Raw genomic sequence first — 21,080 nt, forward strand, 5'->3', positions numbered from 1 at the left:
TTTTGGTGTGGCGGCAGATGAAGTCCACAAAGAAGGAAAATGGGGGATAGAGGATATGATGACTTATTTTAAAGCTGAAACTCTCAGTCACACACTGTTCCTGGATATTGTTTGGTAGTTTCTCCATTATAGGGTTTATTCCTCCTGCTGAATTAAAGAAACTTAGCCCTAGTAGGTAACCCTCATTTTTTTTTGTGGTTTGAAGTTCTGACAACAGGTCTGCAAACTATAGCTTCTCCTATAGCCTCCAACCTGATGAACCTTATATTCCGTCTGGGTAGCCTCCAACCTGATGGCATGAACATCGACTTCTCTAACTTCCGCTAATGCCCCACCTCCCCCTCGGACCCCATCTGTTACTTATTTTTATACACACATTCTTTCTCTCACTCTCTTTTTTCTCCCTCTGTCCCTCTGAATATACCCCTTGCCCATCCTCTGGGTTCCCCCCCCGTCTTTCTTCCCGGACCTCCTGTCCCATGATCCTCTCGTATCCCTTTTGCCTATCACCTGACCAGCTCTTGGCTCCATCCCTCCCCCTCCTGTCTTCTCCTATCATTTTGGATCTCCCCCTCCCCCTCCAACTTTCAAATCCCTTACTCACTCTTCCTTCAGTTAGTCCTGATGAAGGTTCTCGGCCTGAAGCGTCGACTGCACCTCTTCCTAGAGGTGCTGCCTGGCCTGCTGCGTTCACCAGCAGCTTTTATGTGTGTTGCTTGAATTTCCAGCATCTGCAGAATTCCTGTTGTTTCCTATAGCTTCTGTATGGTTCTTTGTGTGGGAGCTTTGGAAAATTATCAAATCTACTGAAGAGAGTTTCTTCAATTGCCTCTGGAGAGCCACAGCATTTGTCCAGCCCCTGCCACAGCATATGTAAAGCTGTAGCTGGATAATTAATATGAACTGCTCTCACCCTTCCTGCGTGTTGCAGTGATTCCCCACTAAGACACTTATAGAGAAGGTCGAGTTCTTCGCTAGGTTTGGGACTTAGTCCTTCCACAGCATAGTAAAACTTTGACCTCAGGACTTATAACTGCCAAGCTAGTTGTCAAATACTTTTAATCCTGCTGTGACAAGGTCTCAATGAGTCAGATATCAAGCCAAATCTAATACCCCTGCAGCTCCTGAAAGAGTGCGTTATGGAGACTGGTTTGCTAGATGTGTTTCCTGCGATGGATGGAAGTTCAGTCTGTCCATGTCTGATCAGACAGGATTGTCATCAGTAGCAACTCTTGAGTGTGATCTTTGCTATGGTGGCACTGCAGAGGGGGTGTGTGGGTCTTTGCAGCTGTAGACCTTGACGGTCAATACCTGGACTATGCAAAAGGCATGTTGGCTGCATGGTGGGGACAGCTGCTCCTTGTAGAGTTGGAGCGCTGTCTTTTTTGTTGGCAGAATGCATTTGAACATGTTCTTTAGTGAACTGCATTGGCTGTTGTAACAGCAAAGCATAATTGATTCTGGTTATAAGCTCATCATTATCTCAGTCGGCTCCTGCTTTATACACCTTTGCTTCTACTGCGGCAGCCTCAACTTCATGCTCTTCCTTGAGCGCACTTAATGTAGCCTCTACACGTGCTCTCTCTTGTCTATACTCGCTCTCTCCATCACTATATGACTATTGCTCCAATTGCATCTCAACATCGTACTTAGTATCAGCCAATCTCATTCTTGGTGCTTCAGCTCGGCGTGGGCTCGTGTTGCAGCTATGCTAATGTGGTTTCGTTCAAGGATCATGAAGACGCGATTGATGTGCCACATTTTGACCTGACTTGCATGATCAAGATGGCCCAGGTCGGAAGCTGACCTTGTCATCTACAGCATTCAGACACGTCTCCATCTGGGGGTGATGCCTTTGAAGAGGAGATACCTTTTCACTCTACTGCCCTCGCAGTATGTATGTACAAAGCTATGCAGCGAGCTAAACGCCTTTTCAAAAGTCACCCAAGATGGAAGCTTTCTTCAGGATTTATATTGAGAACTTGTGAAGGTGCAAAAAGTTAAGTAAAATACAATATTAAATTCAATACAGAATCATTGCCCACCTGAATATACAGTACTAATACTGTTGATTCTTCTCACAACTGGTGTTAACCAAGGTAATACACTTACACAATACTCCATAATTACAGTGCATAAACAAGAGTAAACTTGTGGTGGAATGATATTTTAATAATGATAAACAACATAATATTTGCTACAAAATACATCTACTAAATGTTTACCAATATTAACAAAAACTTAAGACTCTCAAATATTGCTGATTCAAGGGGAAACAAAGAATAGATGGAGATGGGTGGCTTTCCATTATGAGCTTCAGACAAAAAAGGACTAACCAGCACAGAATATGATAGAAGAAAACACCTTACGTACAGGAAGTAATGTAGGAGGGAGAGCAAGAGAAATGGGAGTGAGCGGGAAGGAGTCAGAATGAAGGTTGGGGGTGTTCTGCAAAGGGAAGGAGAGAGGAGAAGTGATCAAACAAAAGGAGATGGGATTAATGGACAATGTCATGGGAAAGGAAATGGTGAAGCAGACTTGAAGGGCTGAATGTCCTGTTTCCCTTCCTAATTCAAACAGCTACATGCTTGCATGATGATAGAGGAGGAAGTGACCATACTCCCTGAAATTACTCCCACCACAATAAACAACTGAAAGGAAACCTGAACCATTACTAGGGGAGAAATTCACACCAGGACAGGTAGCGCTCGCAATGGAATCAAAGAATTTTCCCGGAGCCTGCAGTGGGCATAGATAAACAACAAATTCAGTCAATAGCATTCCTTCTAGGTCTGAGATGCTGTATGACCTGCTGACTATTTACTGTGTTTAGATTTTAATCAGATCTTTTTTTTTCCCCAGTCTCTGGAATAAAATTTGCCTTCGGTCTCCAAGAGACTTGCCCTGGTGGATATCCTGGGAATTCCACTCCCCCTACTGGTGACTGATGGACATGCCGATGCCCTGGCTGCTATATATAAGGGCAGCGCGTGTGCAGAGGGCTCAGTCAGCTGCCAGGATGAAGGCTGTCCCTCTTCTCTGCTGTGTGGCGATAATTATTCTCTGCATTTCCACCCTGAATGAGGCCAGTGATAAGGAGGTGAAGGGTGAGTACAATTTGCATTACTCTGTACCAACATCTGTCAAGTCAGACAGAGGGAGAGGGCTCCTATTCAAGTTTGTTGCCGTGGGTGTGTGTACCTAGGGTTTAAATCCCTTGAAAATTATCTTTTTGGCAGCAGCACAGTACCTTACAAGCATCACATTAGTAAATACCCTGCAGGTGGTGAACTAACTCTCAACTTTGAATATATCCAAGGTAAGTCATAAATTTGATTGAACTTCTGTGAGGACAGCATCAGGAGCTGCTGAATTGTCCAATTCCTTTATTTGTGTGCAACATGAGTGGGAGTGTGGGGCTCACTTTAGCGCCCAATGTGCTCCAAGTCTCCACGGCTGTCTTCCCTTCACGACTTCTTGCTTCTTTTGGAAGAGCTTTGTTCTTCGACAACAGTCTTTCGCACTTTCACAACTCAGAAGCACGTTTCTCGTCCAATGAAGTGTTTAGAAAGCAGTGAGCTCCTACAGACAACCCGTGATGATGGCTTTTAAGATATTTTCTGAGCAATGAATAATAGTCAAGCAACTGAATGGGGAGCAAATTCAAAAACCAGAGGGACTTGGGAGTTCTCGTGCAGGATTTCCTAAAAGTTAACTTGCAGGTTGAATCAGCGATAAGGAAGGCAAATGCAATGATAGCATTCATTTTGATAGGACTAAGTAAAAGCAAGGATGTAATGCTGAGGTTTTATAAAGTATTGGTCAGACCACACGGAGTATTGTAAGCAGTTTTGGGCCTCTTATCTAAAAAGAGATTTGCATTAGGAAGGTTCCAGTCGAGGCTCACGTGAATGCTCCCGGGAATGAAAGGATCAACACATGAGGAGCATTTGATGGTTCTGAGCTTATAGTGCTAGAATTTAAAAGAATGCAGGGGGGGATCTCATTGAAACCTATTGAATATTGAAAAACCTCGATAGAGTGGATGAGAAAAGGATGTGTCCTATAGTGGGGGAGTTTAGGACCAGAGGACTCAACTTCAAAATAGAGGGGCGTCCATTTAGAACTGAGATGAAGAGTAATTTCTTTAGCCAGATGGTGACAAACCTATGAAGTTCGTGCCACAGATGGCTGTGGAGCCCAAGTCATTGAGTAAATTTGAAGTGGAGGTTGATAGTTTCCTGATTAGTTAGAGCCTCAAAAGTTACGGGGAGAAAGCAAGGGAATGGGGTTGAGAGGGATAATATATCGGCCGTGATTGAATAGTGAAGAAGACTAGATGGGCCAAATGGCTTCATTCTTCTCCGAAAAGAAATACTGGGTCATTTCATCCACACCACATATGCAAGCACCAGAATGGTTTACAGAAGGTTCACGCAAAGTTTCTATTCATGAATCAGCTCTGGGTGAATTTGACAGCGCCAGGTTTGGTGTCCTGTTCTCAGAACAGGATCAACTAAGAGCGATAGAAGGAATGGCTGGGCTTCAAATAGGTCTACAAGGAGCACTGGCTCACTAGCACTCCTCTGGGTCACACTACCAGCAACTTAACGGCACAGCTGGTAGACCCTCTGCCTCACCGCTCCAGCAACCCAGGTTCACTTCTGATGTGGGGAGCTGCCTGTGTGGAGTTTGCATGTTCTCCCTGTGACCATGTGGACTTCCTTCAGCTGCTCTCATTTCTTCGCAAACCCCAAAGACATGCAGTTCAGTATTAATTAGCTGCTGTAAGTTTCCCCTGATATGTGGGTGAGTGGAATCACTGGGTGGGAGTAATGGACCTGTGTGGAGAATAAAATATGATTATTCATAGTCATAGTCATAGTCAGAGTCATACTTTATTGATCCCGGAGGAAATTGGTTTTTGTTACAGTTGCACCATAAATAATTAAATAGTAATAAAACCATAAATAATTAAATAGTAATATGTAAATAATGCCAGGAAATAAATCCAGGACCAGCCTATTGGCTCAGGGTGTCTGACCCTCCAAGGGAGGAGTTGTAAAGTTTGATGGCCACAGGCAGGAATGACTTCCTATGACGCTCTGTGTTGCATCTCGGTGGAATGAGTCTCTGGCTGAATGTACTCCTGTGCCCACCCAGTACATTATGTAGTGGATGGGAGACATTGTCCAAGATGGCATGCAACTTGGATAGCATCCTCTTTTCAGACACCACCATCAGAGAGTCCAGTTCCATCCCCACAACATCACTGGCCTTATGAATGAGTTTGTTGATTCTGATGGTCTAGACCGGATGTAGATAGGTGACCCATGTTTCTACCCTGCACGTCAGACAGCATCTATGGAGAGAAATAAATAGTTGACTGACGAAGGGTCTCGACCTAAAACATCAACCGTTTATTCCTCTCCAGAGATGCTGCCTGACCTGCTGAGCTCTACCAGCATTTTTCACATGTTGCTCCAGATTTCCGACATCTGCAGAATCTCTGACTCACTGATCCTCTGTCTTACACTGAGAAGGGGGTGGTTAAATCAGTTTCTAAAAAAATATAAGGCAATTCCCTGGAGTATAACTATTTAAAATGTAAGGGACCCTAAGATATTAGAGCAGTTTACTAGAGGAATAGGTTTCTCTCTGAATATGTAAGGAGGAGAGAGTTCTGGAGAGACTGAATGGATGTAGAGTGAAGCTCAGAGCTTTATATCCAGGCAGTAGTGTAGTGAGTAAAATTGGGGCTTTCTAAGGAGACAGAATTGGAGGAGTAGGGATGATTTACAAGAATTGATGAGATTAGAGGTAACAGGGTTTTGTAGGGTTTTAAAACAAGGATGGGAGCCAATAGTAAGGGTCAGTGACGGAAACTATTGGTGAAGTTAATAGTGATGTTCAGTGGAGGTGGTCAATGGGGGGACAAGTGGTGAGGGACAAGGGTGAGGAGCAATGATCCCACACCAGTCAGCCCAGCAAATGGAGCTGGAGCTCTAATTTCAAAGTCGGATGGACACCATCGGGATCTCTGGCAGATGAGGTGTACTGACCACACCAGATGTAAAGGACTTCTGCATATCTGGGGGCAGTGGTGTGCTCTCCTGTAGGTCTGTTCCCTGAGGCCAACCCCAAACCCTTTCAAGCTGTGTAAAACTGATCTGATCATCCGCTTAACCATCTCTACAGAGGGGCAGTGTAGGAACTGATCAAAGAGTCTGCTGGGAATCAGACAGCATCTGTGGGAGGAAAGGAACAGTCAAAGCTTCCCGTCAAAACCCTGCATCATGACTACCTTCACGCAGATGCTGCTTGAGTTGCAGGTTCCAGTGTCTGCTGCTCTTGTGTTCTGAAGGAAATAGTCTGTGATGCAGGATTGGAACCTCTTCTCTCTGGCTGAGAGCACAGCTCAACTTCGTAGGAAGTTTGGAGTGGGGATCAATCCCAAACCCTGTAGTGATGAGAACTCCATGTACAACTGAGAAGTGACAGATAGGAATGGATTTTTGGGTGTGGTTTTTAATGGTTAAAAATTATATAGCTATAAAAATGTTATAACTTGCTCCTTTTATGTTGAGCTTTAATTCTAAATTAATCCCTTTGGCAAAGTAAAGCCAGTCAGTCAACTGCTCCTATGGTTACCATGGTGATTGGGGTCAAGCCCCACATCACACAGGTTTCATCTGTGACTGCAGGTCATAGGTCAGTACCTTTTCTAGAACCATTGATACCTACAGCAGAGAGTATGCTCATGTGGCCCATCAAACCTCTGACAGATCTGAAGCAGTCCTCCCTACTTAACTTTGACGGAGGTTGCCCACGAGGAAGGACTCAGTTGGGTGTCGGTTGGGTGTGGCTGAGATCAGTGGATTCAGGAAAAGGAAGGTGGATAAAACCCAGGACACTGAGGGAGAAACCAAGCTCTGCCTCAGGTGCCCAGGAAGAGTCCAGCTCCTCGTCATCTCTGCATCAAAGCTGCGTTTCGCAGTGTGACTTGTCTTTAGTGTCAATTTCCCTCAGGGGCTGTGAGCAAGCTGAGCATTAAATGCCTATCCCTCAATGCCTTTGAGAAGGTATTGCTGACACACCTCCTGAAGTCAGCCTTGACAACAGCGTTCCCACAACTGGAAGGGAGTTAAGTCACAGTGACAGTGAAGAGACAGTGGTCTATTTCCAAGTGAGGCCGATGTAGGTTTTAGAGGGCATTCTGCTGCTGGTGGGCCCCTCCTGCTTGGCACAGACCACTCTCCTTACAGTGGGAGGAGATCTGACTCTTACGAGCCAAGACTTTGAGAACCATTCATGCCTTCACTCAGGGAAAGCAGGGCAGCAGTGAATGGGTATAAAGCAACCCCAGGTGAGTGGGCAGGTTCAGTCTCCCTCTCATCAATCTTGCCAGACAAAATCAAAGTCTAAATCAAAGTAAATTTATTATCAAAGTATGTGTATGTTACTATATACTACCTGGAGGTTCATTTTCTTCCAGGCATTTACAGGGAAATAAGGAAATACAATAGAACTTATGGAAAACCATACATAAACTAAAACTGACAAACAACAATTGTGCAAACAAACATAAACTGTGCAAATAAAAAATAAATAATGTTGAGAACTTGATTGTGGAGACTTGAACGTGAGTCTGTAGGTTGTGGAATCAGTTCAGAGTGGTAGTGAGTGAAGTTATCCACACCAGTTCAAAAGCCTGATGGGTGTAGGGTAATAACTGTTCCTGAACCTTGTGATGTGGCTGCTGTACCTCCTGCTTAACGGTAGTAGTGAGAGGAAAGCTCAGTCCAGATGGTGGGGGTCCTTGGTGATGGATTCTTGTGGCAGTGCTCCATATAAATGTGCTCAGTGGTGGGGAGGGTTTTCCTGCTGTATCCACCATGTCTGGGCTGTATCCACCATGTCTTGTAGACTTCTCTGTTCCTGGGCATTGGTGCTTCTATGCCAGGCCGTGATGCACCCAGTTAGGTTTCAGAAACTGAAATCACAAGGTCAGGGGGTTCGCAAAGGTGCCTCCATTTTCCGTTGGTCAAAACGATCATAAAAGATATCGAGCTCACCTGGGAACAAAACCTTGTTGTCATTTATGCTACGTGGTTTAGTTTTATAGGGATCCACAGCATCCAAGCTCTGCTGCAGCTCTTTACCATCCATCCCTCCTATGCTTCAAGTTTAGTCCAAGATTGCAACTTTGAACATAAGGTCAAACCTGGGCCTCTCGTCCTCAGCGCCACTGATCTAGCCTGCAGAAGATTTCAAGTCTCTTGGTTCATCCAGGTCTTCTGGTTGGAGGAGAATTTGAATGATTTTGTGGGGACACACTCATCCACGAATGTCTTTATAAATGCCATGACCATCGTGGTGTATTCATTCAGCTGCCCAGTGAGTCCTTGAATATGACCCAGCCTCCTGACTCAACATAGTCCCACAGCTGCTCTGCCTCCCATGGCCACCTCTTTGTTGTCCTTACCTTTGAAGCCTTGATCTTTAGTCTCTGTATATATGCAGGGAGGAGAAGGACAGCAAGATGGTCAAATTTCCCGAAGTGCGGTCTAGGGTGGGACGGTAGGCGCTCCTGATGGTAGTGTAGCAGTGGTCTAGTGTTTTGGGTCCTCTAATGCTGCAGGTGATGTGCTGATGGTAACAAGACAGCGATTTCTTCAAGCCAGCCTGACTGACATCCCTGGCAAGAATGTGAAAGGCATCAGGGTAGGCTGTTTCGTGTTTATTAATTATGGCACACAATCCATCAAGTGCTTGCTTGACATCTGCCTTGCGCGGTATGTGAACTGCAGTCAAGATCACAGCAGACAAGGTGGGATATAACTGACCCACTGCTGCTATAATTTTAACTTTATGCATCTGTTGTCCAGAAGCTAATAGTTCTGCTGAGTTATAAAGGAAGCCTTCCTTCTAGAGGAGAGGAAGCATTAATGCCAAGAAAGTAGTTGGGGTTTAAACCTGTGAGGTCCAAGTTTCAAAGTAAACTTATCATCAAAATACTGTACGTACACTGTATGTTACCTTGAGATTCATTTTCTTGCAAGCATTTACAGGGGAAAAAAAAGAAGCACAGTAGAAGCTTATGAAAAACTAGGCATAAACACAAAATATGCTGTCGATAATGGAAATCTAGAGCAACACACATAAAACGCAGGAGCAAGTCAGGCAGCATCTATGGAGGGGAATAAGCAGCTGATGTTTCAGGCCAAGACCCTTCATCGAGACTCATGAAATTTGCAAACAAAGACAAACCGTGCGTTTAAAAATAATACTGATGACAGGAGTTGCAAAGAGTCCTTGAAAGTGAGTCTGTAGGACATAGAATCAGTTCAGAGTAGTGGTGACTGAAGTTATTCACACCATTTCAGGAGCCTAAAACTTGTTCCTGAACTTTAGGCTTCTGGGCCTCCTACCTGATGGCAGTAGCAAGAAGAGGATATGGCCTGGATGGTAGGGGACTTTAACAAAGGACACTGCTTTCCTGTTTCTTGTTGCAGCACTCCATTTAGAAAGACCACTACTGAACCCAAAACCTTTTAAATATTCCCAGCCTGTGTGTCACAGCTCATTGCTATATAGGAACACAACACACAGAGAGAATTCTCAGTTAGTACAACCGTGATTTAACTTGAGCTTTAAACCAGGGATGGAAGCCTCACCCGCCCAACACACAGTTATATCTTTTAATCCAGATCTAGGTTGATTATAAACCAAACAAACATAGCCATTGATTGCAATGCCTGGTACAGAGTGACACACTCATATGCTCTCTGGATTTTGGACGAGGGCTGAATCACCCACAATTATCTGAAGAATGCGTTCCCATGTGAACAGGTCACTTTGAGCTTTTGTTCTTTTACGATAAGGGGGTGTGGTGCATAGTGCAAGTAAATTTGTTATAAGCTCTAAAAGGGAATCAGAGGCACTTACATGAGGCTAAAGATCTGCTACTGATATGGCCATATTGCCTTCTTTAGCAGGAAAGGGCGGTGGCTCAGAGTTTAGTAATGATCTTTTACAGTTCCAGGTAATCTGGTTTGATCTTGACCTCTAATGCTGCTTGTGTGGAGTTCACACGCTCTCTCTGACCACATGGGTTTGCTCCCAGTGCTCTGGTTTCCGTCTACATCACTGAGACTCGTTTTTCCATTCATTGGCTACCCTACCCTTAAGTTCCCTTAGTGTACTTAAATGACAGAGGAAACAAAGTGGTGCTGTTAGAGTGTGAGGAAAAAATACAGCAGAATGGGACTGATGGGATGTTGGGGCCAACATGGGGCAGAGGGCTGAATGGCCTCTTCCTGTATCATGACCATTAGGATGGTCACTGCATTGTACAGACAAACAGGGTGCAGGGTAGTTGGAGGAGAGGTGGATTATGCTAGGAGAGGAACACTAGATGTTGAGAGAGTCTGATCATCTACACTTGCCTTCAGAGCCTAAGTTTAGGGAGCTGGCTGATTTCTCCAGGGGAGGGGAAAGAACGCTGGAGCAATGACTTACAACTGGAATGAGCATGTGTGTGCACAACTGATTGCATGTGTATGTATGCACACACATACGTGTATGCATGTATTTGTGTGTGTGTGTGTATACAGTCTTTCATTTAAAAAACATTGCAAGAGTTTGATTTCTTAGAACACCTCAAACTGCAGAAAAATTGATGCACACTTTTGTTTTTAGCCGATTAGATTACTGTATCCACTCTTTTCAGGAATGCCTAAGAAAGATACAAATCGGCTGCAGCTTGTTCAAAATGCTGCAGGAAGAATCTAAACCAAACAAACAAACATCAGAGCACATTTCAAAGTTGCTGGTGAACACAGCAGGCCAGGCAGCATCTCTAGGAGGAGGTACAGTCGACGTTTCAGGCCAAGACCCTTCATCAGGACCTCCTCCTAGAGATGCTGCCTGGCCTGCTGCATTCACCAGCAACTTTGATGTGTGTTGCTTGAATTTCCAGCATCTGCAGAATTCCTCGTGTCAGAGCACATTTCACCAGTTTTGGCATCGTTACACTGGCTGCCTGTGTCCTTTAGGATCAGTTTTAAAATATTGTACATAAGGCTCTGAATAACTTAGCTTGCCCATATATTTTGAGTGTCTATCCCTTTACATCCATAATTGTAATCTTAGATCCGCAAATGTTGGTTTGCTAATGTCCCTAGAGCCAAGCATATAAAAACTGGTGATGCGGCCTTTTGCTCTTATGCGCCACAAATTGCAATACTCTACCGATTGAGATACACCAGGCTAGTTCTGTGGAACATTTCAAAGTACTTCTGGAAACCTACTTTTTAAACCTACTTAGAGGATTATTCTATGTGGTTGATGGTGATTATATTTACAGTATATAGTTTGGTATATTTGATTACATTTTATTCTATATAATGTTTGTCTTTACTTATGATTTTTAATTTTGTTTATTATTTTTATGGCTATATTGATTTATCTTTACAATCTATGTAAAGTGCTTTGAGCTTGCATTCTAATGTATGAAAGGTGCTATACAAATAAAGTTATTATTATCATTATATACTGGTGCCCAGGGTTTGATTAGGCTTGGTCGGGCCAATGTGTTACATCCTTTCGTGACTGTCTACCTGTTTCAGGAAAGAAGATACGATGCTGCAACAAGTTCAGGCAGTGCCTGAGGTGTCCCCGCTTCCTGCTGGACAAAACTAAAGAAATTCATCATTCCAAACCAGGTGATCACAACTGGGAGTTGCCTGTGGGACTGGGACTGTGGGAGGTAACAAAGTCTCAGCGACAGGGTCAGAACGTGGAAGGCACTTTCAGAGGAGGCCGCTTTCAGTCAGGTTGCTTGGCCCTGAAGATGTGGGTCTTTGAGCGCGCCTTCTCAGTACTGAACTCAGAGGAGAGTAAAACTAGGGAAACCAGCTTGCCGTCAATATAAGCTCAAGGAAGGTGATTTTTTCTTCCAACTGCACACTTGAGATTATTCAGAACTTGCATCACTTTCAGATATTCAGCCAGCCCAGCCCTGAATCTCACTTTCCAAAATGTTATTTTTGTCCTTTCTGGTAATATCAGAGTTAATTTATCCCTCTCTATTCACATTGCTTCTAGAACTTTTGTTCTTCACAAGCCTTGACCACCTCCCTCAATCACCACTACTTGAATCATTCAATCACTCCCATCTACTCCCCCTCTCATCAGCATTCTTCCCCTTTACCCTTTCCTGTTCTCCACCCTAGCACAAGCTCTCTCCAGCCTCCCTCTTTCCCTGCTCTTCATAATTAATTTCAATTTCTTTATTTTTCAAAGTTCAAAGTAAATTTACTATCAAAGTACATGCACACTTTATAAGGCAGTTCATGGGCTTCTGTTGCTGTCACCCATCTAGTTCAAGGTTTGCTGTCTTGTGCATTTAGAGAAGCTCTTATGCACAGCACTATTGTAATGTGTGGTTAATTTGACTTACTGTCATCTTCCTGTCAGTTTGAACCAGTTTGGCCGTTTTCCTCTGACCTCTCTCATTAACAAGACATTTTCACCCACAGAGCAGACGCTCACTCGATTTTTTTGTTTTTTGCTTTTCACATCATTCTCTGTAAATTCTAGTGAAAATCCCAGGAGATCAGCAATTTCTAAGATACTCAAAGCACCCCATCAGGCACCAACAATCATTCCACTGTCAAAGTCACTTAGATCACATTTCTTCCCCACGCTGAACAACTGAATCTCTTGACCATGCCTGCAGGCTGTGAATTACTGCCGCACAGTTGGCTGATTGATATTTGCATTAATGAGTAGATGTAAAGGTGTACTTAATAAAGTTGCCATGGAAAGTATGTTACCATATACTACCTGGAGATTCATTTACTTGCAGATATTAAGGGGAAAAAAGGAAATACAATAGAATTTTATGAAAAACTATAAATAAACAGACTTAACAAACAAATTAACACCTATGGGAAAAAAGGACAAATTGTGCAAATAAAGTAAAGTAAATGTTATTAGCAAAGTAAATGTATGTCACCGTATTCCACCATGAGATTCATTTACTGCGGGCACACTCAGTAAATCTATAGCAGGATGAATGAAAGATCAACCAGGGTGGAGAAGAAAACAAACTGCGCAAATGCAAATATAAACCAATAGAAATAAATAATGAGAACATGAGATAATGAGATAAAGATCCTAAAAGTGGGATCATTGGTTGTGGGAACATCTCAATGGATGGGTAAGTGAGTGTAGTTACCCCCTTTTGTTCAAGAGCCTGATGGCTGAGGAACAGTAACTGTTATTGAACCTGATGGTGCGAGTCCTGAAGCTCTTGTACCTTCTACATGATGGCAGCAGCAAGGAAAGAGCACAACCTGGGTGGTGGCAATCTCTGATGATGGATGCTGCTTTCCTGTGACAGCGTTACATATAGATGTGCTCATGGCTGGGAGAGCTTTACTCATGAGGTACTGGACCAATTCCATTACCTTTTGCAGGATGTAACTAGTAGAGTGGATAGGGGAGAACCAGTAGATGTGGTATATTTGGATTTTCAAAAGGCTTTTGACAAGGTCCCACACAGGAGATTAGTGTGCAAACATGGTATTGGGGGTATGGTATTGATGTGGACAGAGAATTGGTTGGCAGACGGGAAGCAAAGAGTGGGAATAAACGGGACCTTTTCAGAATGGCAGGCAGTGACTAGTGGGGTACCGCAAGGCTCAGTGCTGGGACCCCAGTTGTTTACAATATATATTAAGGACTTAGACGAGGGAATTAAATGCAGCATCTCCAAGTTTGCAGGTGACACGAAGCCGGGCGGCAGTGTTAGCTGTGAGGAGGATGCTAAGAGGATGCAGGGTGACTTGGATAGGTTAGGTGAGTGGGCAAATTCATGGCAGATGCAATTTAATGTGGATAAATGTGAGATTATCCACTTTGGTGGCAAGAACAGGAAAACACATTATTATCTGAATGGTGGCCGATAGGAAAAGGGGAGGTGCAACGAGACCTGGGTGTCATTATTCACCAGTCATTGAAAGTGGGCATGCAGGTACAGCAGGCGGTGAAAAGGGCAAATGGTATGCTGGCATTCATAGCAAGAAGATTTGAGTACAGGAGCAGGGAGGTACTACTGCAGTTGTAAAAGGCCTTGGTGAGACCACACCTGGAGTATTGTGTGCAGCTTTGGTCCCCTAATCTGAGAAAAGACATACAAAGAAGGTTCACCAGATTGATTCCTGGGATGGCAGGACTTTCATATGATGAAAGACTGGATCAACTAGGCTTATACTCTCTGGAATTTAGAAGATTGAGGGGGGACCTTATTGAAACATATAAAATTCTAAAGGGATTGGACAGGCTAGATGTAGGAAGATTGTTCCCGATGTTGGGGAAGTCCAGAACAAGGGGTCACAGATTGAGGATAAAGGGGAAGCCTTTTAGGACCGAGATGAGGAAAAACTTCTTCACACAGAGACTGGTGAATCTGTGGAATTCTCTGCCACAGGAAACAGTTGAGGCCAGTTCATTGGCTATATTTAAGAGGGAGTTAGATATGGCCCTTGTGACTAAAGGGATCGGGGGTATGGAGAGAAGGCAGGTACAGGGTTCTGAGTTGGATGATCAGCCATGGTCATACTGAATGGTGGTGCAGGTTTGAGGGGCCGAATGGCCTACTCCTGCACCTACATTCTATGTTTCTATGTTTCCGTTCAAAGGCATTGTGTTTCTATACCAGGCCATAATGCAGTCAGTCAATACATTCTCCACTACACATCTATAGAAGTTTGTCAAAGTTTTAGGTGTCACGCCAAATCTCCACAGATACCTAAGGAAGTAGAGGCCCTGCTGCGCTTTCTTCGCAATTGCATTTATGTGCTGGGTCCAGGACAGATCCTCTGAAAGAGTAACACCAGAATTTGAAGTTGCCAGCCCTCTCAAACTCTGACCTTCTGATGAGGACTGGCTCATGAACCTGTGGTTTCCCTCTCCAGAAATCTCCAATCAGTTCTTCAGTATTGTTAGACGCACTGATCTGAAATCTCCACAGATGAGCTGCGGAGCATTTTCAACAACTTCTATTTTGATTTCAGATTTGCAGCCTCTGTTTTCTAAAGTGCTGCCTCTTTACTTACTCCTTCCAAACATCACATTGTTGTGCACGCTTCTATTAAATCTGAACCACTTTGCTCCAGGAGGAACAACTCAGCTTCTCCAGGAAATAGATTTCTTCCTCCCAGGTCCATAAGACACAGGAGCAGAATTAGGCCATTCAGCCCGTCAAGTCTGCTCTGGCATTCCATCATGGCTGACTTATTGTTTCTCACAACCCCATTCTCCTGCCTTCTTCCCATAGTCTTTGATGCCATTACTAATCACAAACCTATCAAATTCCACTTTGACTTGGCCTCCGCAGCCGTCTGTGTAATAAATTGCACAGATTCACCACCCTCTGGCTAAAGAAACTCCTCCTCATCTCTGTTCTAAGGGGAAGGATTGGGTTGACTCTCCTCAGCACCCTCTGCTTGCCATGCAGTAACTCATGTCTGGCTCATGGTAGACTGTATTACAAATACTTCTGATAGAACTGAGAGCCAGAGCCCGATATCATCCGGCAACTCAACCCCTTGAACCAATGCTGTCATTTATTAAGATCATGGCTGATCCCTACATTAACACTATTTTCCTAACCTATAACTCCATCCCCGCTCCTTCCAACACCCAGAAATCTATCCGTCTCTATTTTGAAACAGATCGTTGGGCCTGAAGTTTACACTTTGTCTCACTAACTCTTCAATCTAACAGAGGTTTAAAGAGATCGTGGTCCAACCCTACCAGCATAAGCAGTTTGTCACAGTTCACTTGCCGCTGCCCCAGGAAGGCAGCGAGCTCAATTAATGAGACCTTCCACCCCAATGTTCTCTTTTTTCCCTTCTCCTATCAAGTACAAGATACAGAACTTACAAAGCCTCCAAAGTACAAGGTACCACCAAGCCTAAGGACAGTTTCTATCCCAATGTTATAAGACCCATAAACAGATGTCTTATGCAATAAACTCTTGACCTCTCAAACTATCTCATTGTGGCCCTTACACCTTATTGTCTACCCACACTGCAATTTCACTGTAACTGTAATACCCTTCCTTCCTTCTGTACTACCTCAATGTACTTGTGTATGGAATGATCTGTCTGGACGTCATTCAAAACTACACTGGTCACTGACTCCCAATAATAATAAACCATTTACTAGTTAGCAAATTCCAAACAGAACTAGGCACGGGGTAGAGGAGGAGAGGGGATGAAGCCGACGAGGGCACAGGACAGCCAAGGCTTGATTTATGGGACCCCGAGCCATTGGGGAAGTGGGAAACTGCAGTAGGTCACAGGTGGATGGCCAGCCCAGAGGCAGAAACAGCGTCATCTCTCAGGGGTCCCACGACCTGAGGCTTGCTGCCTCCGTACAGGAAGGGTAGGCATTGGAATTTACTTCCTGACTGCTCTGTGTTTCTCTTCTAGTGCATTTCATCAGGTTCAAGAAGCTGATACACAAATGCAAAAAATGCTTGAGTTCCATGCCGTTTCCTGGAAGAACAATACCTCTGCCCGGAATATAGAGAGAGGCACCAGACGTCTGCAGGAGCAGCCAATGGAAGCAATGTTTGCAGATCTCCAAGTTAACCTGCATGCCTCATACCCAGTTCATAGCCCTACACACATTTCTCCTCCTACAATACCTCAGGCGCCCTGGGCACAACACCTTACTCTCCCAATTATTTTAACTTGCAAAAAGTCTTTCATTACCTGCTATGTTTGTTAACCTTGATCTGTAATTAAAAAGCCCTCATAAGATGAATTTGTTATGAGATGACTGTTGACAAAGTGCCAATCCATCCTTTGGTGACCTGAGGTGAATAGGTGATGCTGAAGTTATCAAAAGAGATAGATTGATGATTACACAAACAGACTCTGTGTCTCTGTCCAACAGGGGCCTTTGGACACTCACTTCCCTCTTACGCACTCCATGTATCTGATTTCTCCATCTCTTGTGAACAAAACTCACCTGCCATGTTATTGCTTAACTACTGGTCATTATCTTCGATGCACATAGCTCAGAATACCAAGGATGGGATTGGATGGGAGGGGAGGGGAGGGGAATGGGAAAGGGCTACAGATCTGTAGGTTGTAGGTCACTTCCAGGATGTACCTATGGATCTCTATCTTGCTCCAGACATCAGACAAGAAATGGTGCCTAGTTTCTCTCCCCAACACCCTTGGTATCTGAGCTGAGAGAGGGAAGTATCTCTGAGCTAACTCCCTGCCACCCGGTCTGATGTTCCAGCTGAGAACCCTGTGTCTGGGACCAAAACAAATCTGGCTGTTCTCCCTGGCCATTTTATCGACATTATTCCATTGAAAAAGACAGAAGCTATTCAGCCCATCGAGTGTACGATGAACAATCCCATTCCCCTGATACTCTGCCCACCTTTTCACCAGGGGTAGTTGATAGTAGCCAAGTAACCAGCATGTGTTTGGGGTGAGAAAGGAAACAGGAGCTCCTGGGGGATACCCACATAGTCACAGGAAGAACATTCAAAGGTGAGCTGCTGGAGGAACTCGGTGGGTCAGGCAGCATCCGTGGTGTCAACATTTTGGGTTGAGACTCTCCATCTGGACTGAAAGAATAGCTGGGAAGTAGCCAGTATAAACAGGTGAAGGGAATGGATGGGACAAGAGCTGGGAATCATGGGCCCAAGTGAGGAGGGATGACGGACAGATGGAGGAGGGAAGGCTGGAGATAACAACAGAGGTTTGGAGGTCAAAAATTGAGGTTACAAAGGACTGCAGATGATTGAATCTGATAGGAAAGGAAGGTGAAAGTTTCTTTGGAAAAGATGTTCTGGAGTGCAAAAGCTCACACCTATAATAGATATGGTGGGGAACGTGCAAACTTCATAACAGTAACATCAGACATCAAGGTGGAACCCAGGTCACCAGAGCTGTGAGACAGCAGCACTATGCCTCCCACAGGGCTGATGGCCTCACCATAGGACCTCAGCTCTCCCATGAACAAAACACCAGTCATATATTTCCAAGTTCTCTGAAACATTTCATGATTGTACATAGAAGCTCGTAAAATGGGCGGTGGCATTAGCAGCAGATATTTGCAGTGTCAATGGCATTTCTGATTAGTGGCTGTGCATATGTTCTCAGCTGGAGGGCTTTTGATTCATCAGTTCATTTAAGATTTTTGTGTTGCTTTGTTTGACGATCTGTGCCTTTTCAGCAAATGTTGACAAGGTAAGAAATAGAACATTTGGTCCATTCTATCCATCATGCTTGTTTTGCTAATTGTTAAGATCATGACTAATCTCTGCATCAACAGCATTTTCCTAACCGATCTTCAGATCCTATGAATCCTCCAACACCATTTGATTGCCATAAATAACCAAACCTCCCCAACTCTTGGGACAGAAAATTCAGAGGATTGACCTTGGTGAGAAAATTATTTTGCCTCATTTCAATCCCAAATAGTTTCCCTTTCACCTTAGGTCTACGAGCCTTAGTTGTGACATCCTCCACCGGGAGAGACATCTTTCATGTACTTATCTTCTCAAGCTCTCCAAGTAATTTCTCTTTCAGTGAGGTCACTGCCTGCTGCTCCAACTCTAGAATTCCAGCTCAGTCTCTCTCCTCAAGTGACAGACCAACCACCCAAGGAAATAGTCTGGTGGATATTCTCAGCATTTCCTCTGTAAAATGATTTCACACTTTTAGGTGAGAAGACTAGATTTGGGCACAATTCTCCATCTGTGGTATCGGCAATGCCCTATATAAGTATGATAAGATAACTTTCATTATGTACTCAAATCCCTTGGCAATAAAGGCTTTGTTAATTACCTGCTGCCTCTGCCTATTAGCTTTCAGTAACCTGGGTACAAGAGTATCAAGATTCCTTTGAATGTCAGTATTTGCTATTCTATATTCATTTAAAAAGTACTCAGAACTATTTTTTTTATTTCAATACAGTGGATAAACTCTGCACTTCCCTTACCAGTCTCCAGCTGCCGTTCCATTACCCACATACTCAGCTTGTCTGTGTCCATTTGAAGCCTCTTCACTCACATCCCCACTTAATTAAGTTTGGTGCTGACAATGAACTACAATATTTGGTGCCGTTGGCCAAATCAATGGCATAGATGTTGAATAGGCGTATCCTAACCACTGATGCTGCAATACCCCCTAGACACGGCCCCAAACTGCAGGAGAGTTTACTCCTACCTTTTCTCTCCGTTAATTAATCCACATTGGTACCTTACCTCAAACCTTATTCCATCATTGGAACTTTGCTGTGAATCTAAATACATTACCTCTACTGAATACCCCTCTCCTATTCTACTAGATCCATTCTTAAAGTACTTAACAAATTAGTCAAATGTGATATCCCTGTCATAAACAAACGAGAGAAAATCTACAGGGTTCTGGAGACATCATCGTCCAGAATGGCAGCCTAAAATAATAGCTCCTCCAGAAAAACACTTATATTGCCCCGCTAATCCGCTAAATACAAGATCGCTCGAAAATATCTGAACTGGTAAGGGGGGGGCAAGAATGGGGAAAAGGAATGGAGATTTAAAAAAAGCATCACTGCGGAGCCTGTGGATGAGGGGGGTGCAACGAGCGGCTCTCCTACACGAGCGCGTGGTAGCGAGGCTGACGCTGGGCCTCGTTCAGGCGGTGGCAAATTTAATAAAAATTCTGGAAGAGATACGGGAATTCCAAAAAGACATAAAACAGCAACTAAATGATATCAAGTCAGAGCTCACCAACGTTAATCAAAAAATAGCGGTGACAGAGACAGGAATTGAAAAGATGGAAGATCGCGTTCAAAACGTGGAATGGATACTAAGTAAGATGATAAAAGTGTTAAATCAACAAAATAAACTACTCAACGAAGAAGGAAGGTTACGATGGAAGAATATCAGGATATATAATGTTCCCACAAGAGCGGAGGGATTGTCTATGGTGAAGTTTGTAGAAAAGTTACTACGGACACGCTGGAGATTCCCTCAGCTACGGAACTTGACAATGAGAGAACACACCACGCGCTTGTCCCGAGGCCTTCTGGAGACAGGGAAGATAAGCCACGGTCAATCGTAATTAGATTCCTTCGGTACAAAACCAAAGCACAGATTCTGCGCAAGGCCTGGGGAAAGAAGGTATTTTTGAATGGGAAATTAATATATTTTGATCAAGGTTACGCCCCAGTGGTCCTGCAGAAATGTAAGGAATGTTCTGAAGCGAAGCGAGTATTAAAGCAAAGAAGGATTCGCTTCCAGACTCCGTACCCTGCTAAACTGTGAGTGTGTTATGAAGATGGGACGCAGCTGTATCAGACAGTGGAAGAGGCGACTGCAGACATGAAGGACAGAGGGTTGCCCATCAGCGTGATCAAACCGGGGGAAAGCCTGGCTGAGCAGCTATCCCACTCTGATTGGGAAATAGTGAGAGAATCGAGAAAGCAGGGGACAGGAGGAGGGCGAGAGAAGAATATCAGGGAGAGACTGTGAGTCTTCAGAAGACAGTGTTCACCCCCTCCAGAAGAGCCATAGGGTCTGACTAATTTCAAAAGTGTTGATAAGCTAAACAGAAGCAAAAATAGACTGTGCTATACTTATCCCAAGAAATACGTATTATGATGTGGATTTTATATTACTCAATGATTTTTCATTCATTCATTCACTCCTTTTTCCCCAACTAAATGAGAATATATACATGGGAGGTCTACACAAGGAAGTCTTTTCTGTGTAGCGGACATAGATTTTTTCACTTACTTTTATGTGTACTGCAGTGGGGGCCTTCAACTCACAGGTAGGAGAGGCTATCCCCCACAGCTAGATGTTTCCTCTAGCTCAACCCAGGGTCATCTACTAGAGACCTCAGCCTTGGAATCACACCTTTGCTACCTTTTTTTTCCATTCGCATTTCTTGGTTCTTATTTGTTCAGGGAGTAGACCGATCAAGTTTTATTCTGCTTATTTCAATGATATACTGACAGATAAATACACATGGCTAAGGACAAAGTAAAATTAA

General features: G+C 43.9%; 1 long non-coding RNA gene across 1 annotated transcript; it reads left to right on the plus strand.

Moving 5' to 3' along the window:
• The first annotated feature begins 2,995 nt into the window (after positions 1-2,995).
• On the plus strand, positions 2,996-18,886 carry LOC140211827 (uncharacterized). The gene is made up of 3 exons (XR_011889599.1): positions 2,996-3,107; positions 11,631-11,726; positions 16,506-18,886. It is a non-coding gene; the product is annotated as an uncharacterized lncRNA (long non-coding RNA).
• Positions 18,887-21,080: the final 2,194 nt, after the last annotated feature.

The sequence above is a fragment of the Mobula birostris genome, chromosome 18 (assembly GCF_030028105.1).
Source record: "Mobula birostris isolate sMobBir1 chromosome 18, sMobBir1.hap1, whole genome shotgun sequence".
Taxonomy (NCBI): domain Eukaryota; kingdom Metazoa; phylum Chordata; class Chondrichthyes; order Myliobatiformes; family Myliobatidae; genus Mobula; species Mobula birostris.